Genomic DNA, 15,072 nt, shown 5'->3' on the forward strand with positions numbered 1-15,072 from the left:
GGCTCCGCCATATTGCCCGGGGGCTGGCGCGGAGAAGGGATCCCCCGCGCATGCGCGAACTCGCGCAGGCCGTTCCCCGCCGGGTGGAGCTGCGGGGACGACTCCGGCGGCAACCTAGCCCCCTAGAAAGGTGATAATTCCTCACGGGCCATTGACCCCGGAGTCGTTGACGTCGGTATTCCCACCAGCGTGGGGACATAGCCCCATTTTTAGAGAATCCCGCCCTATATCTTTCAAATGTTTATATATTTCACAATAATTTCAGAATTCCAGTCAGGCTAGTGTTGCATTCTGTTTTGACAAAACACAGTATTCAGATCAAGCAGAGGAGAGAGATGAGTGGATAATTGGATAGAGTGTGGTGGGTGGAAAGGGGTTAGGAGAAGGAGAAGGAGAAACGAGGGGAATCATGGCAGGCAGAACGGGAAGGCATGGGATACAGAAGTGGGAAGGCTAAGAGAAGGGGAGAGAATGGAAGGCAGAAGGCTGACCTTCCCTAGCCTCCACCAGACATTGAGATAGCTCCTCACGTGGAAGCTGCTCCCCGATCTGCTGCCAAGCTAGTGAAGAAGAGGTGGGTTTTCCGCCACAGGGGAGGCTGGAGTGTGTGTCTGAAAATAAAGTTTTGGATTATTTATTAATGTGCTCACTGGGGAGGTAGAATAATTAATCAAATGATGTAGTTACCGGGACCATTTCAGTTATCAGTTCAGTAAGCACTTGGATTTAAAGGTCAAGAGGTTGGCAAGAGAATGTTCACTGAATCACCATCAGGAAATGGGAGAGCTATCTATAACTTTCCGGAACAGGAACGGTAAGTACAATTTTTAAAAATAGCTGGGAAATAGTTTGTACTAATAAATGGTTTGGTCTTCTCGAGGGCAAATATTATATGAACATTTTTTAATGCAAACACTCTGACTGTTTGCCGTCCATTCTGGAATCCTCTCCTTACCTAGTCCGTGGTGCATGGTTAGAATGTGTCCTGGTTGACTACTGCGCCATTTGCCAGATTGCAGAGAAATTCCTTGCCTTCTACTCGCATCGTCACATTTTTTGTGACCTCTCTTCTTAATATTTTTCACAACTGCAGGACATCTCAAGCCACTTTACTGCCATCGGGAATTTGATTTTTTGATGTGTAGTCATTGTTGGTGATGTAGAAAACGCATCAGCCATTTATTGCAGAACAAACTCCCACACACAGCAGTGTGTGATGATCAAATAAGCTCTTTTAGTTGTCTTGTTGAGGGATAAAAGTTGGTCAGGTCAGTGGGGATAATTGCCTTCTATTCTGAAGTGCCAAGATCTCACAAACGTCGTTGACTTAAAATTTTAATCCCTGGCACCCTCGATAAAAGCTCAGCGCCGCTCACTCAAGAAGGAAAGAATACAGCTGACAAAAGGGGCATGATTTAATTTGACTGATAGTCATGTCATGTTAGATGGCGTTCCATCATGCCCAGGCCACCATCCAAAGGTGCCTTATGTTTTTAGTTCTGTGACTGTTTAGTCAGGTTCAATAATTGCAACATTATCAAAAATGTGTCAACATTCTATTTTGCATATCATAACTTTGTGGGGCACTAGTTGAAGAAAATTAAAGTTCTCCCAATATCCTCACCAAGTTTGGATAAGTAACCATTTGTCTCATTGTTTTGTGTGGAACTGAGACATTTCAGTGATGTGAAATGCCGGCCGACCTTTGCGACTCACGCCGGCTGAACTTCGTGAGCCACCATTTTCGCTCACCTTTAACGTGACAGGTGAGCCTCCTTGCTCCTCATGACCTCACTTGCTTTGTTATTTAATGATACATTTTTGCTTACGACTTCAGCTGATGATTTACGTTCTCACTACATCCGTTGATAAAAATCAAGGGGATTGTCCTTGAACTTGCCTTTGAAGTTTTGATGGTTTTAATATTTCATTTGCCAGTACTTCCCTGCATGTAACACACATGAGCTTTGCGTCCTGATTTGCATTGGCACAATTAATAAACCCATATCTCAAGAAATCCTCTTTATACTGCTTTGTTCCTGATTTTGGCTTCTTCCTAATGGGTTACTCACCAGAGGTGCTGGAGCTCACACCAGCACTGCTGGCAGCTACAAAAAGGAGGAATCTCTATCGCACCAAGGACACGTACCGTCAGTGTACCGCTTCTGGAGAGAAAACTCCATCGATTTATAAAATTAATCTGCTCCTGGGTCAGCGCGCTGACGTCAGGAGGAGGTGGGCTCCGGGCCTGCGCACTTGACCTAGAGTCACAACACAAGTGAAATTAGATGTTGGGCGCGATTTAACTAGCGTTAAAAAAACAAAGTCCCATTTTGGGCATGCATAGCGGGGTCTTTCTCGGCACCTGCAGCACTGAGAACAATCCCGCTATCAAACGGAACTCTGTCGGTCTTTTTGGCCTCGGCAAGGAATGCCCTGTCGACGCTGCGCTCAGCTCACTTCTTGCACTGAAGTGATTGGGACGCCATTTTAAATTGCTGCCTCAATCTCTCGACCCCCCTCAGACAACTCGCCGCGGCCTCTGGAAACCCCCCCCCCCCACCTCTTAAGGGGTCCTTTTAAGGGCAGGGCACACCTGGGCCCGATCCCTAGTTTGGGCAACCTGGCACTCAGGCAACCTGGCACTGCTAGCCTGGCACCCTGGCAGTGCCACCAGGCCTCTGGGCAATGTCAGGTGTCTGGGTGCCAGTGGGAGTGCCAGGGTACTAACCTGCCAAGAGCCCAACCACCTGGGGGCCTCTGATGGCCTGGGAGATCTCCCCCCACTCAAGTGCTGTTACGCCTGGTCCACGTTTGTGTGGACAAATACTAAACGGCGCCATGTTGAGGTCTCCCAGGTGCAGGTGTTAGTTCCTGAGTCTCGGGAGAATTGGGTGCAGACATATTTAAATGAGCCTAAATATATTAATCTGGTTCTCGCCAAGCTAGGGCGAGATCCAGATCACGACGTCTCCCAAGATCTTGTTAGACCTCACGAGGCGTTCCGAGCGTAGCAACTCGCGCGAGAGGCTTCTTGCGAGATTTAATGGACTCATCGCGTCACTGAGTTGGACGCAGTGAGGCCTTTCGATCGAGCCCGTTATCTTAAAATACCTGAAGATCTTGGCTGAGCCCAATAAACTGTAGTCTCGGGTGGTTGGCAGGTTTGTAAAACGTGAATACAAATAACCTTTTATTATTTAATAGTAATATAATTAAACTGACAAAAATGTGAAGAACTACCGCTTTCCCAAACCCCTCTTTCGAAGTACCAGCACTCTCTCTCCACACACACACGCGCACACGCACACATATACATACACACATGCACGCGCACACACACATGTGTGTGCACACATATACATACACACACGCGTGCACGCACACACACACACACACGCGCGCACACATATACATACACACACATGCACACACACACGCACGCACACACACGCACGCACACATATACATACACACACGTGCGTGCATGCACACACACATATATATACACACGCGCGCACATACACACATACACGCACACACGCACGCACACACATGCGCACACACGCACATATGCACAGACAACATAGAGGAGAAAGGGTGATGCTGTGGGATGAAATTAATGACAAAGTAAAAGGATAAAGGATGGTTTCCAGTTAATGTCTTTCTGGAGTTCAAGCTTTCATTGTGGTGCTTCTTCCTTCTAGGATCGAGAAGATTTTCTCTGGCAAGGTTGTCTATTTTCTCTGCAGATCCAAGATCATTTCAACTTAAATCACCACCAGTCAGTTCACCCCCTCAAAGGGGAAAGCAGCCTATGGATCGGGGACTATGGTGATGTTACTCTACTTTACAATGCTAGCGAGGCTGTTTCGTGAAAAAAAAAATAAAGTAGTTGGGTTGTGTAGGAATGATGACAAACAACTGTAACTTAAACAGTAAACTATAAAACCTTCATCAGCTTTTATACGCCATGCCTGTAGCCACAATGGTCTGAACTCCCCTGCTACCCACACGTCACTTCCTGTGTACCGGTCATGGCAACGGACCCATGAATACACATTGTGCAAACAGTTTTATTGAAATAATGCACAGGTGATTTCCCCCCCACTTTACCTCAGATATTTTTATTTGGTGAGTTAAAAAGTGGGATTAGTGCTTTACACAATCCACTTTCTGAAAGGAACAATTTCCAGAAATTGTTTGGAAATCTAATACAGTACTTGCCCATGTTTTCCCAACCATAGAATTAACATGGACAATTTACATTTTTCATAAAGGGATAGTTTTTCTCCTTTTTCAAACTGTAATACTAAACACAATTTCGATAACATGCTGGGCACCTGTTTGTAGTTTGACGTTTGTTATTTTAATCTATTAGACCACTGATAACTGATTATTATCTGTGTTTTGCACAGTGTTGAATGTTGTAAAACAACTAGATTTCCCTTCTTTTCTTATGCTGGTTTATGTTGGCCACTGTCTCTGCTTTATTGCAGTCTCGGTTAGAATTTGAGAAGTGGCAATGCTGGTATTGACTTTTATGCAGTTACACAGCCTTTTGCCAACCATCAAACCATTGCACACAATGTGTGGTTCTGGATCAGATAATAAGGGATAACTAAGCTCAACACAGTAAGCTACCGTTTAATTGTATTTTGAATTAGCTGTTTGTACATGAGGTTCAGACAGGCTGTTAACACTGCTGGATGTCTGAAGAACATAATCATGAATGCGGGGTTAGGGGGCTTGGAGTTATCCGCATTGAATAATAATAATAATCTTTATTCGTGTCACAAGTAGGCTTACATTAACACGGCAATAAAGTCACTGTGAAAAGCCCCTAGTCACCACACTATGGCGCCTGTTCAGGTACACTGAGGGAGAATTCAGAATGTCCAATTCACCTAACAAGCACGTCTTTTGGGATTTGTGGGAGGAAACCGGAGCACCCGGAGGAAACCACGCAGACACGGGGAGAACGTGCAGACTCCGCACAGATAGTGACCCAAGCCGGGAATCGCACCCGGGTCCCTGGTGCTGTGAAGCAACAGTCCTGACCACTGTGCTACCATAAATAAATAGCCATTGCTGGAACTTTCAACTTGCAATGGAAAGGAAGGTCAATTAGGCTATATAGCAGGCTGTTGATCTGATCCTGCTTATTTTATGTAGGGTGCTATTCTCAATTAGAGTGTGGACCACAAGGGAGCCCAGAGGTCAATCTACCCATAACATGGCACTCTTGATTTCGCAGTGATATAAAATAAATCAGACAAATTTGAACAAAATAGTCTTCCCTCCGTGACACTACTCCTATCTACACTTCTACTTGCTCTACTCTGAGAGCAATGTCTCACAAATTCGCTTCTTTAGCTTCTTACCGATTTTCCGCTGTTACCTCTCTGAACAATTCTAGCTCACGGAAGTAAGAATGAAAATCACAAAAAGCATTTTTAACAACAGCCAAGAGACAGCTACAACTTGAATTGGGATTTTTAGTGTTACCACAAACTCCATTTAGTATTCAAGTTAGCAAAATGTTAAATATAATAAGGTAATATAATAAATATATTCAGGTAGGAGAGGACTAATTCAGCTGTGTTAAGTTACCTCTGGTAAGCTTCAGAAAGGAAGTATATGTCCGGCCATGATCGATCTTCAATGACCTCCCATATTGAAGATGATAATAGTTCACCTATTTTTAAATATGTAGATGAATCAGTTTGTGCTGTGTGGAGTGTGGCGACCAGGGCTTTTCACAGTAACATTATTGCAGTGTTATGCTGTTCTGGGCATAGACAACGTTTTAAACAATGGAATGAAAATCAGCTAAAATGCTGCTCTATAAAAGGCGAGGTGCTCTGCTCAGGGTGTGAGGCTGAAAATCTACTCCAATAACAATACTGATGATTTCATGTATATCACCTAACAATTCTGACCACATTAACAGGTTTTTGAGTATTGCTGGAGTAGTGCTGTTGAGGCTTTTCATCTTGAACGCATCAGGGCAGAATCGAATGACTGTCAAATCTCAAAGGGACCAACAATTTATACTATGTGAGAAGAAAGTGCTCATATGTTGGCAAGTGGACTCTGACTGGTGGAGGCATTGTCATGGAGAATGTACGAGAGAACAATTACAACGCCCACTGGTGCCAGTGTGATGTCAGGTATGTAGGCCATATGACTCGACTGGTGAATCATATTAAACATCATGTCCCTCCAGGCAAAGTACTGATCGTATTCAACCAATCCTGTGCTGGGAAACTCATAGTATCCAATATTAGGTGTGATGCCGCGAATGGACAACACTTACTCAACAATCCCGATTGTGCTAAAAATTACACTAACAACAATTTAGAATTATCAGTTTGGCTCCGAGTGTGGATTACATACATATATTGGAAAGTACATATATTTAAACAAAAGGCACTGTCCTTTGCAGGTAAAAGGAGTATCTTTTCATCTTTTTCAACTAAACAAAAGCTTGTTGGACAGCCATTCCCTGGTTTATTCCTCTGCCTTGAACAATCAGAGTTAACTTGCCTGATCTGAATTTAAACAAAGGCTTGGCAGTTAACTGTTCCTTACCAATCAGAGTCCACTTGTCATCTGTTGTGGGAAAAATCAACCACTTCAGGAGTCAGACTTGCTCTGTTCAAATCAGTGCAGTTTATTGTTACACGAAGCTTCGGGAGAAAGCGTACGTACCCTGCGGTACAGTAGCCAACCTTTCTCATGGTTTGAATGGCAGTCATTCATTTTATACTTTGGGTTCACAATGAGCCCAGATACAAAACAATTATCACCATGTTATCTTTAAACAGCCACTTCGGGTTCACAATGAGCCCAGATACAAAACAATTATCACCTTGTTATCTTTAAACATTTTATAGATTGTACATCGCTATTTGTAAGTGTTTTGCCATTTACATATGGTTGTAGTTAAAGAGGTTTTACAGGTTACAGGTAGCAGCAGGAAAGCAGTATCGGTTGTCCCTTTGTTTTAGGAAATGGCCCAAGACATTCGTATTAGCATATCATTGTGTATACCTTGGCTGAAGTCAGCTTTATTCAAGTGGTGTATTTCTTAATCTTCCTGCCTGGCTCCCTTTGTCCTGGATCTGTTCCTATCTGTCCCACTGGCACCCCACTGGGCTCTAGGCATCAGTTATGTCTGCTTTATTCTCTGTGTCTTCATCTTGTGTGTCAGGCAGCCATCTTCTGTGCCAAGTGCCCTTCTGAACCATTTCCCACTTCAGCATCCAATTAGCACCCTCTTCTCATGTAGTATACATTGTTGGTCCCTTTGAGATTTGGCATTCTTGCGATCCTGTCCTGATGAGTGCGAACTGAACAGCTTCAACAGCATTTCTCTTTCAGCTATACCCACGTTCCATACTGCCAAGTGGATTAACAGAGTTCACGCCAGAAAAGACTGTTTACTTATTCCCTTTCTTTCCTGAAGGATATCTCTGTCATTTACAAAAAAAAAGACTTGAAATCCTTTCAGGTTCCCTGTTCTACCTTCTCGCCAACCAATTTGCTCCGTGGGTCGACCACCATTTTCCATTTCACTTAAGTTTTTTCTTCATCTTAATTTTATGTCCCTTCTTTCCGACGACCCTCATGCAACAGAAAATGTTAGCTCTTTATAGCTGATCAAACTCTTTCACATACTTAAGGGCTTTCTGAAGAAAAACTTATTGTCAAGAGAGAAATGTCTCAAGGTGCACCGTCAGTCCTTCATGATTCTGCCCTGTAAGATCTGGTTTAAATATTGTCACCTTTGATTGAACCAGCCCCAAAAATAAGATATCCTTGGTAGATTATGGGGGTCCAAAACTGGGCACAATGCTCCAAATCCAAATGCAGTGTTAAAAACATGTTTCAGTTTATAGGCTGTAGTTGTCCTATTTGTGACATTTTATCATAATAATTGTGCAGTTTTTATGGTATGTGCCATATATACGTTATATATTGTGTTGGTTTAATGCCATATTCTATCAATTGATGCAACTTCACTGCAAAAAAGTGTCCTCAACGGTTAATTTTTTAAAACTTCATTTGCAAATTTAAATAAATCCTAGCACTTTCACACCTAACATGCATGTTATAAACTGGATTGGTTTCCATGAATTTGGCAACCGTACACGTTAGCCTTGTCAGTCAGCAGATGTTTATTGACCCAAGACTAACTGATACTGGGCCACCGATGTGTAAAACATGTACTTTTGTAAATTGTCCCTTTCTTTGCAGCACACGATATTTTGCTTTTGGCGGCAATGGGGCACGCATTCCTCCAAATGAACAAACTTGTCAAAATAAGCAGTTAGATTTTTGTTCGGAATTTTGAAGGCACCATTAAGCATTGGCGAATTTATTAACAGCCCCCGCATCAGCTTACTTTCATTCCCTGAACTGAATATCTCCCGCTGCGTTCTTGCATTAATTTCCACCTCGCGCTTCAAAAGGAATTGATCTTTTCAGTTTCTGTTCATTTTAGGACAAGCTTCTGAAAGGTGACAGCAACAACTTGCATTTGTATAGCCCCTGCAACATAGTAAAGACATCTTAAGGTGCTTTGCGGGAATGTTCCCAGACAAAGCTTGACACCAGGCTACTTTGCTAAAATTAAACACGTGACGAAAAGCTTAGTCAAAGAGGTAGGTATAAAGGAGTGACCTAGAGTGGTGAAAGGTAGAGAGATGAAAAGGTTTAGGGCGGGTACTCCAGAGATTAGGGCAGCTAAAGACATGGTGCAGTGTTGAAAATCAGGCTTGTGCAAGAGGCGTGAAGGAGTTCTTTCATCTCATGCTTGATTTGTAACATTTTGTTTATTGTTTTATTTTAGTTTTAGCCATCTTACTTTATTTTAAAATGCTCCTGTCTCGTTGAAAAAATGGTATGATAGAATTCTCAACCTCTCTAATCCATGAATGGGCTTCTTCTTTCTTTTCGTACAGCTGACACAGATGGATATTAAGAACAAAAGAATGCTGAAAAAAGGCAGCCATGTCGGACAGCATCTGTGGGGACAAACAGAATAAACTTTCATCAAACTTGAGGAAAGATTGAAGTGGATTTTTAAGCCAGTGGAAGGGGGCAATAAAAAAAAGCGAAGGACTCAGTCTATGATTGGTTGGTTTGCACGGGAGAATAATTAATCTCATGATGCAACAGCCAAAAAGTGTGGTAATGGATATAATAAAGAAACAAAGGTTGTGTCCAAATGTTGTGCAAACAATTACATATAAACCACCTGAATGCAGCATAAAGTGATTTAAAAAAACAGACAAGACCAACTCAGCAAAAAAAAAAAAAGAAAAAGTACACATAGAACAAGATGGGACAGATGTTCGGATCTAAAGTTGCTGAACTCAGTGTCAAATTCAGAAGATAAGGCACGGTAGCCCAGTGGTTAGCACTGTTGCTTCACAGCGCCAGAGTCCCAGGTTGGATTCCCAGCTTGGGTCACCGTCTGTGCGGAGTCTGCACGTTCTCCCTGTATCTGCTTAGGTTTCCTTCGGGTGCTCCAGTTTTCTCCCACAAGTCCCGAAAGATCTGGGGTGGGATTCTCCGACCCCCGATCGCCGGGGGGCGGCGTGAATCCCGCCCCCACCGGCTGCCGAATTCTCCGGCGCCGGGGATTTGGTGGGGGCGGGAATCGCGCCGCGACAGTCAGCGGCCGCTAGCAGCGCCCCCCCCCCCCCGGCGATCCTCCGGCCCGCGATGGGCCGAGTGGCCGCCCTTTTTTTGCCGGTCCCGCCGGTGTAAATTAGACTAGGTCCTTATCGGCGGGACCTGGCGGCGCGAGCGGCCTCCGGAGCCCTCGGGGGGGCACGGGGGGATCTGGCTCCAGGAGATGCCCCCACGGTGGCCTGGCCGCGATCGGGGCCCACCGATCCGCGGGCGGCCCTGTGCCGTGGGGGCACTCTCTTCTTCCACACCGGCGGCTGTAGCGGTCCGCCATGGCCTGTGCGGAGACGAAGCCCTCTGCGCATGCACTGGAATGACGCCAGCACACGCTGGCGCTCCCGCGCATGCGCCAACTCGTGCCAGCCGGCGAAGGCCCTTCGGCGCCGGTTGGCGTGGCGCCAAGCCCCTTCCCCGCCGGCCGGTGCGGCGCAAACCACTCCGGGGTGGGCCTTGTCCCTGAAGGTGCGGAGGATTCCGCACATTTGGGACGGCCCGACACCAGAGTGGTTCACGCCACTCTTCGGCACCGGGACCACCCGCTTTGCCGGGTAGGGGAGAACACCGCCCGTGCTGTTAGGGGAATTGGACATTCTGAATTCTCCATCAGTGTACCCAAACAGGCGCTGGAGTGTGGCAACTAGGGGATTTTCACAGTAACTTCACTGCAGTGTTAATGCAAGCCTACTTATGACACCAATAAAGATTATTATTAGGGGGAAAAATTATAAAAACAGCTCTTTTTTCCGTCATATGTCGCATACTACCAAACCTTACCCATTCATTTTCTTTTAAATATGCCATAAACTCAGAATTGGAACTATTTATCAAACCAGAGGAATTATCGTAAATAAGCATTCACTTCTGGAGTTACTAAGCTGTGTATTTATTGATCAATTTATGAGATCAGTACATTTGGTGTTCATTTTGTCAATAAATTGTTGCTCTCCTTGCCCTTAAATTCGATCGTTGCTCTGTTCAACAGGATGGCCAGAATCTTAAGCTCGCACTTGACAACAAGGGCAGAAAACTTTGTGAGAATCAGGAAACACGATCTCCAGAGAGATTACGTTTCCGATTTTTCCCACCCCCTCACCAGCGTTGTCACAAGATTCACGATTACAAAGGACGTGAACCTCATTTTAATACATTTTCATAATTCTACATTTTATTTGCAGCCCCCGCTACCAAATGATCCCCCTTCAATAAATATTCATAAAATTGCCGACGTTTGCAAGAGGTTTGGTCAGGCGTGAGGCAGTCGAGGGGATCGTTCCAGTGGCTCAGGGGTGGATATAGCCCCCGGGCAGGTAGAGGGACTTGTCCAGGCAGTACCCTAACACTGCCCCAACAGAGGTTTCCCGACTTTCGTAAGGTTTTCAGCCCTTGCTGCTGATCCCGCGGGCAGCGAGTGCGGGCTCAAGATTCTGGCCATTCTGAATGGCCGTGCCAACCTGTGCCAGTGGCACTGCTGTGCGGACCAAAGTAGGAACCCCATGTGGGGGGGAGAGTGGGATGCAGGGGAGGTGCGGAAATTGTGTGTGTGTGTGTGTGAGGGTTTCGGTGATGAATGCCATTTGCGGGAGGCGGGGGGGGGGGGGGGGGGGATGCTGAAGAGCCCTGAGACCTCCATGAATGTGTCCTGGGGGCCACTCGGCTGCAGTGTGGCTATAAGAAGCCTCCCAGTGTGGCACTTGTTTTTGGCGAGGAGACAAGATTCCGTGAGAAAACTGGTTTGTACAACTGGATAGTTACCAGTTTTCTATCTGAGCCTGACACTTTGCCAAATTCTGGTAACATTCTGCCCAATATTTCTGACCAAGAGAGACGCAGAGTGTACAAATAAAGACTTGCATTTATATAGCACTTTTCATGACCACCTGTTGGCTCCAAGTGCTTTGCAGCCAATGAGGTGCTTTGAAGGGTGGTCACAATTGAAATGTAGAAAACACAGCAGACAATTTGTGCAAAGTAAATGCCCACAAGCCACGGGATCTTCTATGTGCACCTGAGCAGACAGATGGAGGCTCGGTTTAATGTTTCATGCGAAAGATCTTTGACAGCGTGGTACTACCTGAATGCACACTGTAACAAGTTGTTTGGTGAGAGTAGCCTAAAGTCTTAAATGGCCAGCCTTAGTTTTTCTCTCTCACCCTGTGGATATGCCCTGCCCTTTGACCTGAGATCAGTAAACTACTGTGTAATGAACTCCAATGCAAACCTATATTCTAAGTCCATTATACCTGAGTGTGACAGTGCCATTTATTTAGCAAATATTCAGCACTGTGAGTAGTGTAGCTGTATTTAATTGTTGACAATTTTGGCTTGTGTTCTGATGCTTGTGACAGCTTGACTCCTAACCTGCGATATCTAAACAGCAATAACAGTGACTTTGATTAATAAGGACGGCCTGTTTCAAACATGAGGATCTGTGCAAAGTGCTGCTGCTGAGCTTGTGAAAATTGCTGAAATGAAATGAGTTTTAGTGCATGGTTACCAGTTACAGCTGAGCAGGTATGGGGAAGAGTGAAGTATAATGGGCGCGATTCTCCGACCCCCCACCGGGTCGGAGAATCGCCGGGGGCTGGCATGAATCCCGCCCCTGCCGTGTCCCGAATTCTCCGTCATCAGAGATTCGGCGGGGGCGGGAATCGCGCCGCGCCGGTCGGCGGGAATCGCGCCGATCGGCGGGCCCACCCCCGGCGATTCTCCGGCCTGCGATGGGCCGAAGTCCCGCCGCTGTCAACCCTCGCCCGCCGGCGTGGATTAAACCTCCTTTTGAACGGCGGGACAAGGTGGCGCGGGCAGGCTCCCTAGTCCTGTGGGGGGGGGGGGGAGGGGCGATCTGGCTCCGGGGAACGCCCCCATGGTGGCCTGGCCCGCGATCGGGACCCACCGATCCGCGGGAGGGCCTGTGCCTTGGGGGGGCACTCTTTTTCTTCCGCCTTCGCCATGCTCTTCACTAAGGCAGAGGCGGAAAAGACACCCTCCACTGCGCATGTGCGGGGATGCCGTGAGCGGCCGCTGATGCTCCCGCGCATGCGTCGCCCGGCGAAGACCTTTTGGCGCCGGCTGGCGTGGTGCCAAAGGCCTTTCCCGCCAGCCGACGGAGCGGAAACCACTCCGGCGCGGGCCTACCTTTGTGGCGGCTCGACGCCGGAGTGGTTCCTGCCACTCCATTACGCCGGAACCCCCCGCCCCGCCGGGTAGGGGAGAATCCCGCCCAATGTGTCTGATGCAACAATCTGTTTGTTGGTGCAATCTATCAATTGGCTGCTTGATTGGGATGAACTCCCTCCCGGAATGCAACTTAACACACTGCCCTGTTCCCATTTTTCCCACTCAAAATTTATTAGGGGCATGAGACTTTCAGGGGGACAGCGTAAACACTTGAGGGATGTTCTGAAAGTATTCCTGAAGAAGTCAAACATTCCTGGCAATTCTAGGGAGACTCTGGCTTGTAACCGAGCAGAATGGAGAAGGCTCACTCGGGGAGGCACCGAACGCATCCAGAGACTTCGATACATAGAATCATCATAGAATCATAGAATTTACAGTGCAGAAGGAGGCCATTCAGCCGATCAAATCTGCACTGGCCCTTGGAAAGAGCACCTTCCACCCTATCTCCGTAACCCACCTGATCTTTTGGACACTAAGGGGGGGCTGTTTAGCACAGGGCTAAATCGCTGGCTTTGAAAGCAGACCAAGGCAGGCCAGCAGCATGGTTCAATTCCCGTAACAGCCTCCCTGAACAGGTGCCGGAATGTGGCGACTAGGGGCTTTTCACAGTAACTTCATTGAAGCCTACTTGTGACAATAAGTGATTTTCATTTCATTTCAATTTGGCACGGCCAATCCACCCAACCTGCAAATCTTTGGACTGTGAGAGGAAATCGGAGCACCCGGATGGAACCCACGCAGATACGGGGAGAAAGTGCAAACTCCACACAGGCAGTCACCTGAGGCCGGAATTGTACCCGGGACCCTGGAGCTGTGAGGCAGCAGTGCTAACCACCGTGCCGCCCCAGATATGTGCAGATGTGAAGTAGAAGGTATGCACAATACTCCAAACAACCCAGCTACGCAACCCTTCAAGTACCATGTACCCTGCATGTGGCAGAGTCTGCAGGCCACACATTGGACTTGTCAGCCATATCGGAACTCATCAAACTGGAACGGAAGCCAGTCATCGATCCTGAGGGACCGATTAAGAAGCAGAAGATTCTGTTTAAGCAATCTGAGCCAAAAATCCAAGGCTGTTAGTAGTTTGAATTTACGCATCTGGCTACAATCTCATCCTGGACGGTTAGAAATGAGGCAGCTTTATTTTGGGGACAGTGAATAATAAAGCCGAATAGGGCAATTAGTGTAGAACAAAGAACAAAGAAATGTACAGCACAGGAACAGGCCCTTCGGCCCTCCAAGCCCGTGCCGACCATGCTGCCCGACTAAACTACAATCTTCTACACTTCCTGGGTCCGTATCCCTCTATTCCCATCCTATTCATGTATTTGTCAAGATGCCCCTTAAATGTCACTATCGTCCCTGCTTCCACCACCTCCTCCGGTAGCGAGTTCCAGGCACCCACTACCCTCTGCGTAAAAAACTTGCCTCGTACATCTACTCTAAACCTTGCCCCTCTCACCTTAAACCTATGCCCCCTAGTAATTACCGCATCCTGAAGTAATAAAATGCAATAATCCAGTGGAAATCCGTATCAGCAATTTGTCATAACGATGATGAACCTGAATGCTTCTTTTAGCCAAACACTGAAATACTTGAAGCTGGAATAAAGCCAGTTTATGAAACATTTTTTCCCCGAAGTGATCCTATCTTTAAACATTTATTTTCTTCGTTCTTTTTAAACTTAAGCTGACACCGGATTAATTTTTTTCTGCCCACCCGGATTGATAGTTGCGTTTTTAACAGCAAGGGGATTCACTGGCATCAGTTTTTGACTTTTGGGATTTTACCTGGTCTTTCAACCTCAGGCTGATTAGTTTTAAACTTTTAGAAGATTTGTTCATGGAATGGGGACATTGCTGGCAAAAGCAGCATTGTTGCCCATCCCTAAATATCGTTGCCAAGGTAGTGAGCCTCCTTGAGCTCCTGCATTCCATATGGTGTCGCACACCTACAGTGTTGTTATGGTGCTAATTACATGATTTTAATATGAACATACAAAGATGTTTCCTAATATTCTAGCAACACCCTTCGTTGCAATCCCACTCTCACCATCATGTACATGTAGCCTGGGATCTAGCAATGATTCTCGGCATCAAGATACCAGCAGGAACCACCGCCTCTCCAGTGGCTGCTGTTCAATGAAATTGTCGGCCTTTGATTGGCCAGCAGCTCTCAGCAGTGGGACTT

General features: G+C 46.4%; 1 long non-coding RNA gene across 1 annotated transcript in view; it reads right to left on the reverse strand.

Moving 5' to 3' along the window:
- Positions 1 to 8,844: 8,844 nt before the first annotated feature.
- Positions 8,845 to 15,072, reverse strand: part of LOC140394860 (uncharacterized) — a 64,893-nt gene continuing 58,665 nt past the window's right edge. Inside the window, exon 3 of the long non-coding RNA XR_011936047.1 lies at positions 8,845 to 9,032. This is a non-coding gene — a long non-coding RNA (uncharacterized lncRNA). The remainder of the gene's footprint in view (positions 9,033 to 15,072) is intronic.

Source organism: Scyliorhinus torazame, chromosome 18 (genome assembly GCF_047496885.1).
Source record: "Scyliorhinus torazame isolate Kashiwa2021f chromosome 18, sScyTor2.1, whole genome shotgun sequence".
NCBI classification, from domain to species: Eukaryota; Metazoa; Chordata; class Chondrichthyes; order Carcharhiniformes; family Scyliorhinidae; genus Scyliorhinus; species Scyliorhinus torazame.